Source organism: Artibeus jamaicensis, unplaced genomic scaffold (assembly GCF_021234435.1).
Source record: "Artibeus jamaicensis isolate MK-2021 breed Jamaican fruit bat unplaced genomic scaffold, CSHL_Jam_final contig_61, whole genome shotgun sequence".
NCBI lineage: Eukaryota > Metazoa > Chordata > Mammalia > Chiroptera > Phyllostomidae > Artibeus > Artibeus jamaicensis.
This window is the reverse complement of record NW_026521906.1, coordinates 331,988-351,978: the sequence shown is the minus strand read 5'-3', so window position 1 is coordinate 351,978 and position 19,991 is coordinate 331,988. Positions and strand designations below refer to the sequence as shown.

General features: G+C 36.4%; 1 non-coding gene across 1 annotated transcript; it reads left to right on the top strand.

Moving 5' to 3' along the window:
- Nucleotides 1–3,354: 3,354 nt before the first annotated feature.
- LOC119037465 (U6 spliceosomal RNA) lies at nucleotides 3,355–3,461 on the top strand. Its single transcript, XR_005080201.2, has one exon. It is a non-coding gene; the product is annotated as a U6 spliceosomal RNA (small nuclear RNA).
- The last annotated feature ends 16,530 nt before the right edge of the window (nucleotides 3,462–19,991 follow it).

Genomic DNA, 19,991 nt, shown 5'->3' with positions numbered 1-19,991 from the left:
TAAAGTTGTTGTTTTCTTTTATTATGAACTAAATGGTGGTCTTGTTTGTGAATTTCTTAGGTAAAGAGATAGATAAAATGATGGTGAGGCACATTTTAAATTATTTTCCTAGAAACTGGAAAGCTGAGAAATTTCATTATTTGAGCATTGATATTGGATTACCTGTGGTCATCAAAAAAGAAATCCATGTAATGCAAAAGATGTAGTTCTTGTTCTTTAGAATAAGAAGAAAATTCTGGAGCTGAGAATGACTCTTAGCTGGGGTCCAATTTTGCTCATCAAAGCTAAGTGCAATAGTAACATTTTACATCACTAACCTGTTACCAGCAGCCCAACTTCAGTGAGAAAATGCCCTTCCACCTGGATGTTCTTGCCCTCCTGGTAGTAAACAGCTGAGTGTAGCCTCAGCAGTCATGAAAGGGGAAGGAGGAGTGAGTATGAATGAGGAAGAAAAATTGGAGTACAGTCATATTTTCTTATGCCATGTCTCCTCATCCATATTTCTTTTTTAAATAAACACAACAAAACAAAAACTCCATTCCAATATATGTTATTTCAAAGTTCTATATTATTCTTTCTACAAAGGAATCATTTGTGAATCATTTTAGATTATTAAAAAGTTATGGCAATAGTAGATAGTGATCATCTTAACAGCTTGAAATATCTATATCCATACCAAATGTGTTTCTTCACACCAAATATGGGGGAAATATTGATGAATTTTTATATTGCTATTGCCCTTTTTTTTTTCATGAAGATGAAGTTACTTCTCCAACATCAAGAAGGCCATACTTAGAGATCTGCTTGTAGCATAAAGGACAACTCAGGTAATCAGGGTTTTTTTTGGGGGGGACAGGGATAGTAAATTGTGCAGGACAGTGTAAGGGTTTGTACTCCGGACCCTCCTTCAAAGACTCACAACCACAGATGAATTGATATAGGAGAATATAGGTTGGCTATCTTGCCCAAACTCAAACAAGCATTCAAGCTCCTAAACTTTCTGTGAGATCAACCAACACTGCCCTCCTGTATCACTGCTAACTTCTTGCCTACTCTTCTTTTTTCCTCCTCCTTTTCACGAGGAGGCTTCTCAAAAACCTTACCAGAGTAACCAACTTGAACATGGAAGGAAGCACAGCAAATGTGTTGTCAGGATGTTATAACAAAATAATCACTAAACAGATTTTCTCAGTTAAATGTAAATATATGTTCTATTAACTGAGAAATTATTAAGACATTTTACCAATTAACCCTTTGACAGAAGTGAGAGTTTGAATAGTATGTCTAGGTATTTTCACATATTTTGAAGCTAAAAAATCAAATAGAAGCCATTCAGTTGGGACTCAGGGTAATACGTTTGAATTTATAAGAGTTGGAGAGCCTAGATACAGTTTTATAACATCATCCATGTGACCTTGGATATCTTATCAATTTCTTAAAGAACAAGTGTGCTCATTAATGAAATATAAATGTTAATAATAATGTCCTAATGTAGATTTATTGTGAAGACTCAAAAACACATAAACAATGATAAAGTGCTTATCACAATGCACAGCAAAACATGAGCATTAAATAAGTGGTCTCTCTTAAATCAACTCAATTGAGCAGGATAACTCTTAAAGTCATAATATCCACAAGGTCCTTAATAAAATAGCTTCCTACTGTTTCTCCAACCTCATCCTTACCACCCTTTCTTTACTTGCTTTTTCTATCACACTTGACTCTTCAATACTTTTATCACACCAATACAATCCTCCCTCATATTTTGCACTGCTCGTTCCTTCTTCTGAAATGACCATACTCTACACATTTCCAGGTCTTTTCTCAAATGTTGCCTTCCCTATGATACTCACCTATACCTTCCTGTTTGAAATTGAAACATACTTTCCATGTCCCATGCCAACATCCTGGTACTCTTTATCCATCTTTACAATTTCTTTTCCTCAGTGCACATACTACCTTCTGAAAATTTATATACATATCTGTGTATATATGAGGTGTTTCCAGAAAAATTTAGCCATTGTTAATATAACAAGAATGATTTGCATCACGGTGATGTAAGCTGGCAGCCAAGGAGTGTGGACTAGAATGTGTATGCATGAATAATGAGAACTTCTTTGTACTAGCCACTGGGGATGGTAGATGCCATTCAGTGAGCATGAGTACTGCTTGGTCATTGAATTAAAAAAGACTGAGCAAGTAGGGCAACAAATCTGCATCAAATTTTGCATTAAGCTTGAACATTCCTCCAAGAAAACTATTCAGGTGATTCAGGAGGCCACAGCTATGGGCAACTGGTCATTGGCATGACAGTGTGCCCACTCATGCATTGTGTATTATGGAGTTTATTGAGAAACATCAAATCACCCAGGTGACTTAGCTGTACCCTACAACCCAGATTTGGTACCCTTCTAGCTTTTCCCCAAACTAAAATCACCTTTGAAAGGGAAGAGACTTTAGACCATCAATGGGATTTAAGAAAATATGATGGGGTAGCTGATGGTAATTGAGAGAACTATGAGATTTTTTAAGATTCCTACTTTGAAAGGAATTGAGATGGCATTGTCCTATGTAGAACATTTCTTAAATCTTATATCTTCTTCAGTAAATTACTCTATTTTTTAAGTTTCATGGGTGGATACTTTCTGGACAGGCCTCATACATGTATATACATACATACATACATACATTTCTGTGTATATATGTATTTTTTCTTTTTGTTTATCTATCAAGGCAGAAGTTTTTGCCTGTTTTATAAACTGTTTTTTTCTAGTTACCTAAAAATAGAACTAGGTGTATAATAAGTTGTCAGCATTTTTTTTAAAAATTTAAAGATTTTTATTTATCTGTAGAGGAGAAGAGAAGGAGAGTGGGAGAGAAATATCAATGTATGGTTGCCTCTCCTATGTCCCCTGCCAGGATCTGGCCTGCAACCCAGGCATGTGCCCTCACTGGGAATCAAACCATGATCCTTAGGTTCGCAGGCCAGCGCTCAAACCACTGAGCTACACCAGCAAAGGCAGTATTTTTTCTTAATTAAAAGTGTAGTACTACTCTAAGAAGACAAGCAACCCAATTAAAAAAATGGGGAAAGGACTTGAACAGATATTTCTCCAAGGAGGACACACAGAGGAGCCAGAGACACATGCAAAGATGCTCAGCATTGCTAGCTATGAGAGATGCAAATTAAAACCACAATGAGGTAACACTTCACGCTGGTCCAAATGTCTGTTACAAACAAAGCAACAAACAACAAGTGTTGGAGGGGCAGTAGAGAAAAGGGAACCCTAGTGCACTGTTGGTGGGATTGCAGATTGGTACTATATCTATCTATCTATCATAATATCTATTATGGTGCTCACTTCAGCCGCACATATACTAAAATTGGAACAATAAAGAGAAGATTAGCATGGCCCCTGCGCAAGGATGACACGCAAATTTGTGAAGCATTCCATATTTTTATATAGCCTAAAGACTGCCTATGTCCTCTCTACCAGCTGTGACTGTAAATATCATAAAAAACTCTTCTGCTGTCATAAACCATTTTGCCTCCTCCTCCAACTGATTACACATACACAATAAAAGGAGTAGGTTAAAATGGAGAACATCAAGATACCTGAAGGAGTCTGCACCACTGAAATTCACAGGGATTACACCACAGAGGTTCACAACATAAACCCAGGGAGTCAGAACAGATCAATTTTAGAAGCTGAGGCTAACAAGAAGAGTCTCACAAACAATGGGAAGACAAAGAAACAATCCCCAAATGAAAGAAAAAGCAGAAATTTCAGAAAGAGTGTTAGATGAAAGAGAGACTAATCAACTATCAGATACTGAATTCAAAGCACTGGTTATCAAAAAGTTCAAAGAGCTCACAATGAGCTATCAGAAACTACAGGACAGCTACAATGATCTCACCGCAAACTTCATCAACATGAAAAAGGAAATAGAAAATATCAGCAAGGGACAAGAGGAAATGAAGAATACAATCTCTGAATTGAAGAACACAGTAGAAAGTTTCAAAAATAGAATAGATGAGGTGTAGGATAGGATTAGCAAGGTGGAGGACAAAGTAGAAAGCATCTCACAGAAAGAGCAGGAAAATGAAAAGAAACTCAGAAAGAATGAAGAGGGATTAAGAGAAATACAAGACAATATGAAACGTAATAATATCCGAATAATAGGAATACCAGAAGGAGAAGAAGAGGAACAAGGGATAGAAAACCTATTTGAAAGAGTAATGAGAGAAAATTTCCCTAATCTGATGAAAGAAAAACTCACACAAATCCAGGAATCACAGAGTCCCAATCAAGGGGAACCCAAGGAGGCTCACTTCAAGATACATCATCATCAAAATGGCAAAATTCCAAGACAAAGAGAGAATCTTAAAGACAGCAAGGGAGAAAAAAGAAGTAACATACAAGGGAGCCTTAATAAGGTTAGCTACTGACTTCTCAATGGAAACACTCCAAACAAGAAGACAATGGCAAGCAATATTCCAAGTAATGAGAACCAGAGGCCTACAACCAAGGCTACTTTACCCAGCAAGGCTCTCAATCAAGATAGAAGGCCAAATAAAGAGCTTCCAAGACAAAAGAAGTCTAAAAGAATATGCCTCCACCAAACCAGCTCTACAAGAAATAATAAAAGGACTGCTTTAAGGGAAGGAAGGAAAAGAGGCAGACAGAGAGGAACACAGGTACAAAAATGGCAATGAATAAGTACCTATTAATAATAACCTTAAATGTAAATGGATTAAATGTTCCAATCAAAAGACAAAGAATAGCTGAATGGATAAGAAAGCATGATCCACACATATGCTGCCTACAAGAGACCCACCTCAGGACAAAGGACCATCACAGACTAAAAGTGAAAGGCTGGAAACAAGTTTTCCAAGCAAACAGACAAGAAAAAAAAGCTGGGGTGGCAATTCTCATATCGGACAAAATAGACTTCAAAAAAAAAAAAAAAAGGCCATAAAGAGAGACCCAGAAGGTAACTTCATTATGCTCAAGGGAAGAATCCACCAAGAAGACATTAACATTGTAAACATATATGCACCAAACATAGGGGCACCCAAATATATCAAGAAAATCTTAGAGAACTTCTAGAAAGATATTGACAGCAACAAAATTATAGTAGGGGATTTTAACACCCCACTATCAAAAATGGACAGATCTTCCAAACAAAATAGCAACAAAGATATTGCGGCATTAAACAACACCCTAGATGAAATGGACTTAACTGATATATATAGAGCCCTTCATCCCAAAGATGCTAAATACACATTCTTTTCAAATCCACATGGAGCATTTTCAAAGATAGACTCCATGATGGGACACAAAAGGAGCCTCAAAAAATTCAAGAAAATTGAAATCATACCAAGCATTTTCTCTGACCACAAGGGACTGGAATTGAAAAACAACCTCATAGGAAAAAACCCAAAGCACCCAAAATCATGGAGACTATTAAACAACGAATGCTATTAAACAACGAATGGGTCAAGAATGAAATTAGAGAAGAAATCAAAACATTTCTGGAAACAAATGAAAATGATCTCACAACAACCCAAAATGTATGGGACACAGCCAAGGCAGTCCTGAGAGGAAAGTTTATAGCAATACAGGCCCACCTAAAGAAGATAGAAATATTTCAAACAAACAACCTAACCCTATGCCTGCAAGAACTCAAGGAACAACAACAAAGACAGCCCAGAGCAAGCAGAAGGAAGGAAATAACCAAAATTAGAGCAGAATTAAATGGCATAGAAACTAAAAGCACAATTCTAAGGATCAATGAATCCAGGAGTTGGTTCTTTGAAAAGATAAACAAAATAGACAAGCCTTTAAGTAGGCTCATCAAAAAAAGAAGAGAGAAGACACAAATAAACACAATCAGAAATGAAAGGGAGAGATTACAACTGATACCACAGAAATAGAAGGAATTGTAAGAAATTACTATGAAGAACTGTATGCCAAGAAATTTGAAAACATAGGGGAAATGGACACATTTCTACAAAAATACAATCTTCTAAAACTCAGTGAAAATGAAGCATAAAATTTAAACAAACCAATAACAGCAAAAGAAATCGAAGCAGTAATCAAAAAACTCCCATCACACAAAAGCCCTGGACCAGATCGTTTCAGAGGAGAATTCTACAAAGAATTTAAGGAAGAGCTAACCCCCATTCCCCAAAGACTACTCCAAAAAATTCAGAAGGATGAAAAACTCCCAAATTCTTTTTATGAAGCCAGCATCATCCTAACTCCAAAACCAGATAGAGACACAACAAAGAAAGAAAACATCAGGCCAATATCACTGATGAACATAGATGCTAAAATCCTCAACAAAATATTGGCAAATCGCATCCAACAATATATCAAAAACATCATACACCATGACCAAGTGGGATGCATCCCAGGGATAAAGGATGGGTCAACATTCACAAATCAGTAAATGTAATACATCACATAAACAAAAGCAAAGACAAAAACCACATGATCATATCAATAGATGAGGAAAAAGCTTTTGATAAGGTACAACACCCATTTATGATAAAAAAAACACTCAGCAAAGTGGGAATAGAGAGAGCATTCCTCAAAATAATAAAGGCCATATATGAGAGACCTACAGCAAAAATTATACTCATTGGGCAAAAACTAAAAGCTTTTTCACTAAGATCAGGAAAAAGACAAGGATGTCCACTTTCACCACTTCTATTCAATACAGTTTTGGAAGTTTTGGCCACAGCAATCAGGCAAGAAAAGGAAATAAAAGAAATCCAAATAGGAAAGGAGGAACCAAAACTGTCACTGTTTGCAGATGACATGATAGTGTACATGGAAAATCCTATAGACTCTACCAAGAAACTGCTCCAACTAATTAATGAATTTGGCAAAACAGCAGGATACAAAGTCAATATCCAGAAATCAAAGACATTTTTGTATACTAACAATGAATCAGCAGAAGCAGAAATAAAAAAAAAACCCATTCGATATAGCAAAAAGAAAAATAAAATATCTGGGAATAAACCTAACCAAGAAGGTAAAAGTTCTGTATGCAGAAAACTACACAGCACTGAAGAAAGAAATCAGGGAAGACACAAACAAATGGAAACATATACCTTGTTCATAGATTGGAAGAATTAACATCATCAAAATGTCCATACTACTCAAAGCAATATACAGATTCAATGCAATACCTATTAAAGTACCAATGTCATATTTCACAGACATAGAACAAACACTTCAAAAATTTATATGGAACCATAAATGACCCCGAATAGCAGCTGCAGTTTTGAGAAAGAAGAACAAAGTAGGAGGGATCGCAATACCTGATATCAAACTGTATTACAAGGCCACTGTAATCAAAACAGCCTGGTACTGGCATAAAAACAGGCACATAGACCAATGGAACAGATCATAGAGCCCAGAAATCAACCCAACTCTCTACAGTCAATTAATATTCGACAAAGGTGGCAGTAATATAAAATGCAGTATAGATAGCCTCTTCAACAAATGGTGTTGGGAGAACTGGATAGCTATGTGCAAAAAAATGAAACTTGAGCACCAACTTACACCATACACCAAAATAAATTCAAGGTGGATAAAAGACTTAAATATAAGCCGTGACATCATTAAAGTCCTAGAGGAGAACATTGGCAAGAAAATCTCAGTTAATTCATGCAGCAACATTTTTACCAATATGTCCCCTAGAGCAAAGAATATAAAGGAAAGAATAAACAAATGGGATCTCATCAAAATAAAAAGCTTCTGCATGGCTAAAGAAAACAGTATTAAATTAGCAAGACAACCAACTGTAAGGGAAAACATATTTGCCAATGATACCTCAGACTAAGGTTTAATCTCCAAAATATACAAAGAACTTACACAACTCCACTCTAGGAAGACATCTAACCCAATTAAAAAATGGGAAAAGGACTTGAACAGACACCTCTGCAAGGAGGACATACAGAATATCCAGAGACACATGAAAAGATGCTCAATATTGTCAGCTATCAGAGAGATGCAAATTAAAACCACAATGAGATACCACTTTACACCAGTCAGGATGGCTATCATAAACAAAGCAACAAACAACAAATGTTGGAGAGGTTGTGGGGAAAAGAGGTCCTTAGTTCACTGTTGCTGGGATTGCAGACTGGTAGAACCATTATGGAAAATAGTATGGAATTTTCTCAGAAAAATAAAAATCGACCTGCCTTTTGACCCAGCAATTCCACTACTAGAATTATATCCTAAGAATCCTAAAACATCAATTTCAAAGAACCTATGCACCACAATATTCATAGCAGCACAATTTACAATAGCCAAGAGTTGGAAGCAACCTAGGTGCCTGTCAGTAAATGAATGGATCAAAAAATGGTGGTACATATACACAATGGAATTCTATGCTGCAGAGAGAAAGAAGGAGCTACTACCCTTTGCAACAACATGGATGGAACTGGAAAGCATTATGCTGAGTGAAATAGGCCAGGTGTTGAAAGACAAATACCATATGATCTTACCTTTAACAGGAAGCTAAGCAACAAAACAAACAAGCAAATAGAATAAAAACAAAGACACTGAAATAGAGAACAATGGTACAGTGACCAGAGGGGAGAGGGAGGAAATTTAAGGGAGAAAAAGGGGAAGGATTTGGAGGAACAAATATGAAGGACACAGGTACAAGAACTAAAGGAGGTGGAAATGGGAGGGAGGTGGGAGCACAGGGCAGGGGGGGAGGGCTGGGATGGGAGAAATAGACAAAAAGTGTACTTGAAAAATAACAAAATAAAATTATTTTAAAAAATATCTATTATGAAATCCATATTAATACCTCATATTACGCTTGCTGATACTAATGTGGAAAAAATTAAGCAACTTGCTCAAGATTAAATAGCAAGTAAGGACAAATCTCAGACCTGAAACCAGATCTGTCTGATTTCCAAGTCCAATCAATAAAGTCAGTTTGATTTGCTTTCCTCTCCTCGTTTTCTGAGGATACACAAATGGGTTTCAGGATAACATTCCTGTCCATATCAACTGTTCACAGTACAGTCCATAGGTCTCCCAATAAGGTTATGTCTAATGTCTGCCCAACAACTAGAAAAATTGAGCATGTGCCAAAATCACATAAGGCATGATAACAAAGACACTCCAAAGTCCTCATATTTACTCCTAGAATTCCTTCTGTAGGTTTTCTAGGTTTTTCATCCTTTGTTTTCTATATTCAAAATAGGGGATCATATTAAATGAAATAAGTCAGACAGAGGAAGAACAAATACCATATTATTTCTCCTATTTGCATAATCTAAAGAGCAAAATAAACAAACAAAACAGAAACAGATTCATAGACATAGAGATTGGACTCCTGGTTGCCAAACTAAAGGGAGTTTAGGGGTCTGAGTAAAAAAAGGTGAATAGATTTAAAGTTCAAATTAGTAGTCACAAAATTGTCACAGGGATGTAAAGTACAGTATAGGAAATATAGTCAATAATATTGTAATAATTATGTACAGTTCCAGGTGGTTACTTGAAATAGCAGTTGACTGCTATTTCAGTCCCCTGAAATAGGGGGACTGAAGGTATGTGTAAAGTATGTGATTTGTAAAGTATGTGATTGTCTAACCACTATGCTATATACCTGAAACTAATACAAAATAATATTTAATATAAAATGTAATTGGAAAATAAATAAAAATTAGAGAGGTTCTGATACATGAATGAATAGGTCTAGTGCTTGCCATAATTAACTGTGCTCTAGCCATCACATTCAATTATATAGATTCTGGATTCAGACTGCTAGGTTTAAATGAACTAGACACAGACTTAAAAGAGATCTTGGAGAAATCAGCAGTATAAGACTTTTAAATACTAGATTGTAAAATGTATCTCCCTGTTATTCCTTACATTTTATTTGTGATGCTTAGTTATTTTTGTGGTGTAATATTTACATTTTTTGATGTCTTTAAAACTCTGGGATCTTTATTTTTTAAAGAACTTTGAAAGATTGGACTGTGTATTATAGTGGAAAATATGGGGGGATTAAAATAATATAGACCTAGATTTTTACCTTTTACCTTGAATATTCTGTCACTTGCTGTGAACTAGAGTATCCTTATATATGAAAATCAATGATACAGGCTTATCTTGATTTTGCATTCTGCTTTATTGCACTTCACAAATACAATGTTTTCATCCACATAAAGGTAAAACTCTGCACCAGCAAAACTATTACAACTTGCTGAAGGTTCCAATGATAGTTGTTAGCAATAATATCTTTTAATTACAGCATGTATTACATTGTTTTTGACATAACATTATTTCACACTTAATAACTTACAACACAATTAAACATAACTTTTTTATATTCTGGGAAACCTAAAAATTTTAATGACTAGCTTTATTGTGATTCTTGTTTTGTTGTTGCATTCTGAAACCAAATTCACAATATGTTCAAGGTATGTCTATATTACATTACAGGTGTGCCTTGATGGCATATGTACTTAATATATTATACAATTCTATATATTACCTTTTTCATGGAATTGCTCCCCAATTCCATGACAGAATTCCCATAAGAGCACTAGAGCTTTCAGCAAATGGACCAGTAAGAGCCTGGTGCTTTTCATTACTCACTCCATATTTAAGAATTATCAACTTATTATTTTTACATTTCTATCTGCTTATTAGGCAAATCAACAGTATATTTTCCTTTGTCCCAAAGAATACTTATTCGAGAACAAGTTACAAAAAGGTAGGTCATCCTAATGTAATGAGTCAAAAAAGCTATTATAAGCTGTGTATCTGCCACAAGTTATGGAATTTTAGCATGCCTAAAAAGAAGTGGAGGAAGCCACTAGAGATCTATTTGCAGGAGAAAACAAAACTTCTTCTGGGAAAAAACTCAGCCAGTGGAAGTGAGGGTTGGATATGCGGACTTGACTATAGATCTCGTCAGTGAGAAAACTTAATGCACATTATATTGTCTGTCAAACAGATTGATAGTTGTCCCAGCTCCTACAGAACACTTCCAGAAAACCATAGTGAGAAAAACATCAGGAAGCTATGTAGAAAGTAAAAGGGCTTTGTTTATAAAGCTTTATAAAACTCTGTGTAGATATGATTGTGTTGAATATAAAACAATCTGGTACCCAAAGTGAAGATAATAACTTTTTCCTACAAATGGGGGATTTTGTAGCACGTGGACATACAAATAGGTTCATAAGCCTGAGTCATAAAATGATGACAGACAATACCACTCATCTGAGTATCAAAGCATGGGGTTGTAGGAAGAATATTGTGGAAGGTGGGAAGATGACAGCAAGCATAAAATAAGAATGGATGGAATAGAACAACATTTATAAGCCAGTATTTCATATACCTCAGGGGTTTCTGAAACCAAAAGATTTGAATTGCCATAGGATGAAGGAAGGTAGAGACTAACTTCTGCCTTGGCACCATATTTAATCTTGTTAACCTGCAAGTGGAGGTAGCCTAAGAAATATGCATTTCAATAAGTTCATGGCTCCCCATTTTATTTGTGTGTAGACTTGCCTTTTAGACTTAATAAACTATTAATAATAAAGATGTTTAAAAAGAAGGAAATTATTTTATCTGCAGCTGGGTTTTTGGTGGCTTGGAGCATTGGAGATGTTTGGACTTCTGAAGTCCAAACCATTTTACAGAGAAGTTAAACAGAGAAGTTTAATGGAGAAGTTCATTTTTTTAATCTCTTTCTTTGCAGTAGCCATCAAATAAGTATTCAATCAACAAAAATACATCTAAGAACTTATTACATTAGATGCTGAGAATATTATAAATAATTAGATATAGCTCTTGCCACCCAGGAGGCAACAGAGACATGAAATCAAGTAAAATACAATAGAGTACAGTAAGTACAATGAAAGAGGGAAAGACAAATGTAGAGTTTGTCCAGCTAGAAGCTAAGCTTCTAGGGTGTACTCTTTTAGAAAAAGAATACAAAACTTCATATACAACATAAGATTTAAATATTAATGATAAAAATACAAATAAAATACAATTATTACAAAATAAAAGCATATAAATTATAAAGCTTAGATAAATATTTTGTATTATTAATGAACTAATCTACCCCTAGTATCTTTTAATTACATTTTTGGCTGCAAATTATTTTGTTTCCTTTTAGTATTAAATTACTTTTGTAGAATAATTATATATATACATCTGATTCTATCCATCTTGATGAATAATCTAATATTACTTATAGCAACTTGATCCAAATTATTTATTCTTATTTTTTATTGTTGCTTAGTTACAGTTGTCCTGCTTTTTCCCTGTTGTGCTCCCCTGCCCTGTCTCTTCACCCCACAGTCACAGCCAACTGCTCCCCCCATTGATTGTTCAACCTCATGAGAACTCTATTCATGTTCCTGGACTTTTCACTTCCCATTCTTGCCCCAGTTATCCTCATACCAACTCCACTCTGGTCACTGTCAGTTTGTTCTTTATTTCAATGTCTCTGGTTCTATTTTTCTCATTTGTCTGTTTTGCTGATTAGGTTCCACTTATAGGTATGATCATATGGTATTTCACCACCTGGTTTATTCTACTTTCTGTAATACTCTTCAGTTCCATCATTATTGTCTCTAAGGGTAGGAGTTCCTTCTTTCCTTCTGCTGCATAGGATTCCACTGTGTAATTGTACCATAGTTTTTGATCCACTAATTTACTGACAGTAATATAGGCTATTTCCATCATTTACCTATTATAAATTGTGCTGCAAATAACATTGGGATGCATAGATACTTTTGAATTGGTGTTTTAGGATCCTTAGGGTATAATTTCAGTAGTGTAATTGCTGGATAAAAAGGCATTTCCATCTTTTGTTTATTGAGGAAGTTCCATACTGTTTGGGTTTTTTTGTATTTTGTTTTAATTTTTTTATTGATTATGACATTACAGTTGTCCCATTTTCCCCTTCATTCCACTCCACCCTGCATACCCACTCCCCCATTACCCCCTTTAGTTCATGTCCATATGTCACAAGTTCTTTAGATTCTATATTTCCTATACTATTCTTGTCCTCCCCCTGTCTATTTTCTACCTACCGTCTATGCTATTTAGTCTCTGTACCTTCTCCTCCTGCCTTCTCCCACGCCCCTGTTGCTAAGCCTCCATGTTATCTCCATTTCTATGGTTCTGCTCCTGATCTAGCTGTCCACTGAGTTTGCTTTTGTTTTAGGTGTGGTTGTTAATAACTGTGAGTTTTCTGTCCTTTCACTGTTCACCTTTTTTATCTTCTTTTTCTTAGATAAGTCCTTTTAACATTTCATATAATAAGGGCTTGGTGATGATGAACTCCTTGAATTTGATCTTATCTGAGAAGTACTTTATCTGTCCTTCCATTCTAAATGAAAGTTTTGCTAGATAGAGCAATCTTGGTTGTAGGTCTTTGGATTTCATGACTTGGAATACCTCTTTCCAGCCCCTTCTTGCCTATAAGGTCTCTTTTGAGAAATCCTTTGTAGGTGACTGTCCCCTTGTCTCTTGCTGCTTCTAGGATTCTCTCCTTCATTTTAATCTTGGCTAATGTAATTACGATGTGCCTTGGTGTGTTTCTTCTTGGGTCCAACTTCTTTGGGACTCTCGGAGCTTCCTGGATTTCCTGGAAGTCTATTTCCTTTGCCAGATTGGGGAAATTCTCCTTTATTATTTGTTCAAATAAGTTTTCCACTGGTGGCTGTGCCTTTCCCCATTCTGGTACCCCTATAATTTGGATGTTGGAGTGTTTAAAGATGTCCTGGAGGTTCCTAAGACTCTCCTCATTTTTTAAAATTCTTGCTTCTTCACTCTTTTCTGTTTGGCCATTATTTGCTTTCTTCTGGTCCACTTCATTGATTTGAGTCCCGGTTTCCTTTTCATCTCTATTGGTTTTCTGTGCAATTCCATTCATTTCAATTAGTTTCGCCTTCATATGTTTCTCTAATTTGTGGCTATAATCAACCAGTTCTGTGAGGATCCTGATGACCAGTGTTTTAAACTGTGTGTCTGAGAGTTTTGCTATTTCTTCATCACTTAGATTTATAGGCTTTGGGGCTTTGAGATCTTCTTGAGCCATTTTTGGTCTGTTCATGCCTGTTAAGTATGAGGAGCAAAGGCTTGGACTCCCAGGTCGCTGGGTTGTGACACTGTATGTGGGGGCATGGTCAGAGCGGGGAAATGGCGGTCCCCTCTGCTTTTTTGCACCGCTGGGTGAGGAGCAGATCCTTAGTGGTTCACCAGGGCTGGGCTACTCAGAGTCGCTGGGTTATGACGCTGTATGTGGAGGCAGAGTCAGAGCAGGGAAATGGCGGCACCCTCCGCTGTCGCTTGCCACGGGGACCCACTGGGTCCCGTCCAATCGCCCACTCCCTCGCTTGTCTATCTGCGCACAAATGCTTGACCACAACCACAGTCAAACCTGCAGCCCTGCTCCCTCGCTGTTTCCCCGAGGTCGCTCGCTGGGTCTCTCACTAGATCCAACCCTGCACCTGGATTCCGTGAGCCTGAGTCCGTCTGACCTATTTTTCCTGTGCAACCCCATTCCGCCAGCTGCTGGTTTCACCCCTCTTACCAGTCAGGCTGAAGAATTTGTTGTTAACAGACTTCTGAAAAGTTCAATTTTCTGTGTTCTGACTATGTTTTCTATTGCTAATATTTCGTTGTTTCTAAACTTGGTTGTGTGAGGAAGCACGGTGTCTTCACTTATGCCTCCATCTTGGCAGAAGTCCCCAAGTTCCATACTGTTTGCCACAGTGGCTACACCAGTCTGCATTCCCACCAAAAATGTACTAGGGTTCCCTTTTATCCACAGCTTTGCTAGCACATGTTATTTGTTGATTTGGTTATGATGGCCATTCTGATCAGTGTGAAATGGTATCTCATTGTGGTTCTAATTTGCTACCCTCTGGTAGCTAGTGATGTTGAACATTTTTTCATGTGTCAATGAGCCATCTGTATGTCCTACTTGGAGAAGTGCCTGTTCAAGTCCTGTACCCATTTTGTAATTGGGTTGTCTTCATGGAGTGGAGTCATATGAATTTTTTATATATTTTGGAGATCAAACCCTTGTCCGAGGTATCATTGGCAAATATATGTTCCCATATGGTTGGTTCCTTTTCTATTTTGTTGATATATTCTTTAATGGTGCAAAAGCTTTTTAATTTGATGCAGTTAATTTGTTTATTCTTTCCTTTATATCCTTATCCTAGGTGATGTATTGGTGAAAAATTGCTGCATGGGATATCTGAAATTTTCCTACCAATGTTCTCCACTAGGATTTTTATGATTATACAACTTAAATTCAAATCTTTTATCAAACATGAGTTTATTTTGGTGCATGGTGTAAGCAGATGATTTACTATCATAGTTTTTTTTGGGGGGGTTTTTTTAATGTGTTCTTGTTCAGATCTCCCAACACCATTATTAAAGAGGTTATTTTTACTTCATTTTATGTCCCTGCACCCTTTGCCAAATATTAATTGACCATATTGACACTGGTTTATTTCTGGCTCTCTATTCTATTCTATTGGTCTATGTGTCTTTACTCATACTAGAATCAGACTGTTTTGAATACAGTGGTCTTATAATAGCATTTGATATTATGTATTGTGATCCCTCCTACTTTGTTCTTATTTCTCAAAACTGCTAAAATTATTTGAGGTCATTTATGGTTCCATATACATTTTTGAAATATTTGTTCTATACCTGCGAAATATGTCCTTGATATTTTGATAGGGATTGTGTTGAATGTATGGATAGCTTCAGATAATATGTACATTTTCTTTGTCTCTATTTATATATTTTATCTTATTTTTCATTGTTATTTATTTATTTTTATTGTTGTTCAAGTTCAGTTGTCTCTATTTTTACCCTATCATTCCCTGCTGCCTTCCACCCTCTAACCTACCCCTTTTGGCTTTGTCCATGTGTCCTTTATATATGTTCCTTGATGACCCTTTCCCCATTTCCCCCCCATTATCTTTCTCCCTCCTCTCCTCAATTTACTATTAGTTTGTTCTTTATTTCAATTTCTGTGGTTATACTGCTGGGATTATACCCTATTAACACTGAAACACTAATCCAAAAGAACCTTTACATAGAAGCCCAATGTTCATAGCAGCACAATTTACAATAAACAAGTGCTGAAAAAAACCTAAGAGCCTATCAGCAAATGAGTGGATCAAAAACAGTGGTGCACTACAGAATGGAATACTATGCTGCATAAAATAAAGGAGTTCCTCCTACCCTTTATGACAGAATAGATTGATCTGGAGAGCATTAAGCTAGGTGAAATAAGCCAGGTGGTGACAGACAAATACCATTTTCTCATCTATAAGTGGTGAGAAAATAAAAAAATGAAAAACAAAAAATGAGCAAAATATAATCAGAGACATTGAAATTAAGAACAAACTGACAGTAACCAGAGGGAAGGAGGGAAGAAATAATGGGGGGGTGGACTGTACGAAAGAAAAGGGGGAAAGACCGGGTTGTCAGAAACATGTATAAAGGACACAAGGACAAAGCCAAGGTGGGGTAGGATCTAGGGTGAGAAGTCAGGGTGGTTGGTGTGGGAGGTAGTGCTGGAGGCAGAAATGGAGACAACTGTACTTGAGCAACAATAAAAAAAAACAAGTATGGACATTTTAATGATGTTACTTCTTCCATTTCATGAACACAGAATATGCTTTCATTTATTTGTGTCTGTCTTAATTTCTTCTTTCAGTGTTCTGAGTATAGGTCATTTAACTCCTTGGCTAGGTTTGTTCCTAAGTATTTTATTTTATTTTTTGTTGCTATAGTAAATGGGATTTTTTTCTGATTTCTGTTTCTGATATTTCATTGTTAGTGTGCAAAAATGCCTTCAATTTATGAATATTGACTTTGTACCTGCCCCCCCCCCGTTTTGAAAAATTTACTTACTAGGTTGAGAAGTTTTTCAGTTGAGCCTATAGGGTTTTCTATGTACATTATTATATCATCTGCAAACAATGAGTTTACCTCCTCCAGTTTAGAGTTTTCACCTTCCAATTTAGTTGCCTTTTATTATATTTCTTGGCTGACCATGTTGGATAGAAGGTCCAATAATATGTTGAATAGAAGTGGTGAAAATGAACAGCTTTTTCTTGTGCCTGATCTGAAGAGAAAAGATTGAATTGTTTCCCCATTAAGTATGATGTTGGCTCTACATTTCTCATATATGGCCTTTATTTTGTTGTGGTATGCACCCTCTGTTCCCACTTTGCTCACTGTTTTTATAATAAATGGGTGCTATACTTTATCAAATGCTTTTAATGCATCTATTGATATGATCTTGTGGTTTTTGTCTTTCATATTGTCTATGTGATGTATTACATTTATTGTTTTGCATATATTGTAACATCCTTGCATCCCTGGGATGAATCCCACTTGATCATGGTATATGGTCTTTGTAATGTATTGCTAGATGCAGTTTGCCAATGTTTTGTTAAGGATTTTAGCATCTATGATTATCAGTGATATTGGCCTATTTACTTGTTGTATCTTTATTTGGTTTTGAAATTAGGATAATCCTGGCCTCATTAATTGAGTTTGGGAGTCTTGACCTCTTGTGTATTTTGGAATAATCTGAGAAGGATATGAATTAGCATTTCCCTAAATGTTTGGTAAAATTTGCCTGTGAAAATGTCCAGCTGAGGGCTTTTGTGTCCTGGGAGTTTTTTGATTACTGCTTCAATTTCACTAGTTGTTATTGATCAATTCAACCCCTCTGCTTCTTCTTGATTCAGTTTTGGAAGACTATGTTTCAAGAAATTTGTCCATTTCACCCAGTTTTTCAAGTTTCTTGGCATATAGTTGTTCATAGTAATTTCTTACAATCCTTTGAGTTTCTGCATTATTGGTTGTAATTTCACCTCTTATGTTTCTGATTTTATTTCTTTCAGTCCTCTCTCTTTTTTCTTGATGAGTCTGGTTGGCTGGTTAATATTGTTTATCTTTTCAAAGAACCAACTCCTGGATTTATGGATCATTTGGATTTTTCTTTTAGTGTCTATGTTATATAATTCTGCTCTGATCTGCATTATTTCCTTCCTTCTACTCACTCTGGGGTTTGTTTGCTGTTGTTCCTCTAGTTTTTTTAGATGTAGGGGTAGGTTGTTTAGCTGAGATTTTTCTATCTTCTTTAGGTAAACCTGTATTGCTATGAGCATCCTTCTCAAGGCTGCCTTTCCCATGCCCCGTAGGTGTTGGGCTGTTAGTTCATTTTCATTTGTTCCCAGAACCTTTTTGATTAATTCTTTGATATAATTGTTAATCTTTTCATTATTTAATAGCATGCTCTTCAGTCCACATGCATTTAAATATTTTTGAATTTTGTTCTTGAGGTTGGTTTGTAGTGTTAAGCCATTGTGATCTGAGAATATGCTTAACATGATTTCAATTTTTAAAAATTTCTGGAAGCATATTTTCTTTCCTACCTGTTGGAAACCACCCTACCTTGTTTCAGGAGCTGAAACCCCCCATGGCTAAGGCTAAGTGAGTGACCTTCAGACCATAAGCCACTAAGCAGACAAAGCTTATCTCCCTGGCAGGAGTGCTGCTTCTGCTCCTTTTTCCATAACTTGGCCTCCAATGCTTGATCAGTTAGCCAATTATGGATAAGATTTCCCAAGGGGGGAATTACCTAAAACAGGCATGATCACATGGAGGCCCCAGGGAAGGACTTTGGGGGCTATGGAGAAAGGGGGTGATGGACCCTCACCCCCCAGCTTTGATGAAGCCTGAGTCCTCAGTCTGTCTGCAAGAAGTCTCTGAGAATTCTTTGGCTATCTGCCTCCTCTGCCTCACTTAAGCCTAAAAACAATGACAGAGGGGGGTGCAGCCTTGTGCTGGGAATGGTGGGTTCCCATGGTAATTGGGCATAAGAAAGAGTTCCTAAAAGTCCTGTGAAAACTGCTTTACTAGGAGTGCTTTCATTCATCTGATAAGGGTCCAAGCAGGAAATGAGTATGTCTCCCAAAGTTTCTACAACTCCCTTCCTGACAGACTCTGACTCGGACTAAGCTTTCAGATTTCTTTGAAATGTTATCTATTGTTTGATCTTTGCCCCTCCCCTATATTTCTGTGTATTACAACCCAATAAAAGCCCCTGGAGGAGGGGGCTTCTGGCCTTTTTCCTCTGAGAAACTGGCCACCTCTCCTCCCCAAGCAGATCATGTCTTGGTAGTGTTTACTTTCATCCGTGGCAAATGGGGGGCACTTGAGGGAAAAGTCACCCCTATACCTACCTTGTGCTTTATTTTAAAAAATATTTTATGTGCATTTGAAAAATATATATTTTGTTTTTTGAAATGAAAGTTTCTGTATATATCAATTCAGTACATTTGATCTAGGGTGTTGTTCAATGCCATGATATCCTTGTTGATTTTTGGCTTAGAAGACCTATTCATTGTTCATGAAGGAATGTTAAAATCCCCTCCTATGAGTGTGCTGCTGTTCATATCTTTCTTTAAGTTCTCCAAGATTTTCTTTATATATTTGGGTGTTCCTACATCGGGTGCATATATCTTTAGAATGGTTATATGTTCTTGGATTATTCCTTTAAGTATTATATAGTGTTCTTCTTTGTCTCTTTTTATGGCCTTTATTTTGAAATCCATTTTGTCTAATATAAGTATTGATACTCTGCCTTTTTTTTCATATCCATTTGCTTGCAATAGTTTTTCTAGCCATTCCTTTTCAGTCTGTTTAGATCTTTTGTTCTGAAGTGGGTCTCTTGTAGACAACATATATGCAGGTCATGCTTTCTTATACATTCTGCTATCATGTGTATTTTAATTGGGGCATTTAATGAATTTACATTTAAGGTTATAATTGATAGGCACTTATTCCTTGCCATTTGTTCCCTTGGTACCTGTATTCCTCTGTCTTTGTTTTTTTCTTCATCTTATTAAAGCAGTCACTTTAGCATCTTTTATAATGCTGGTT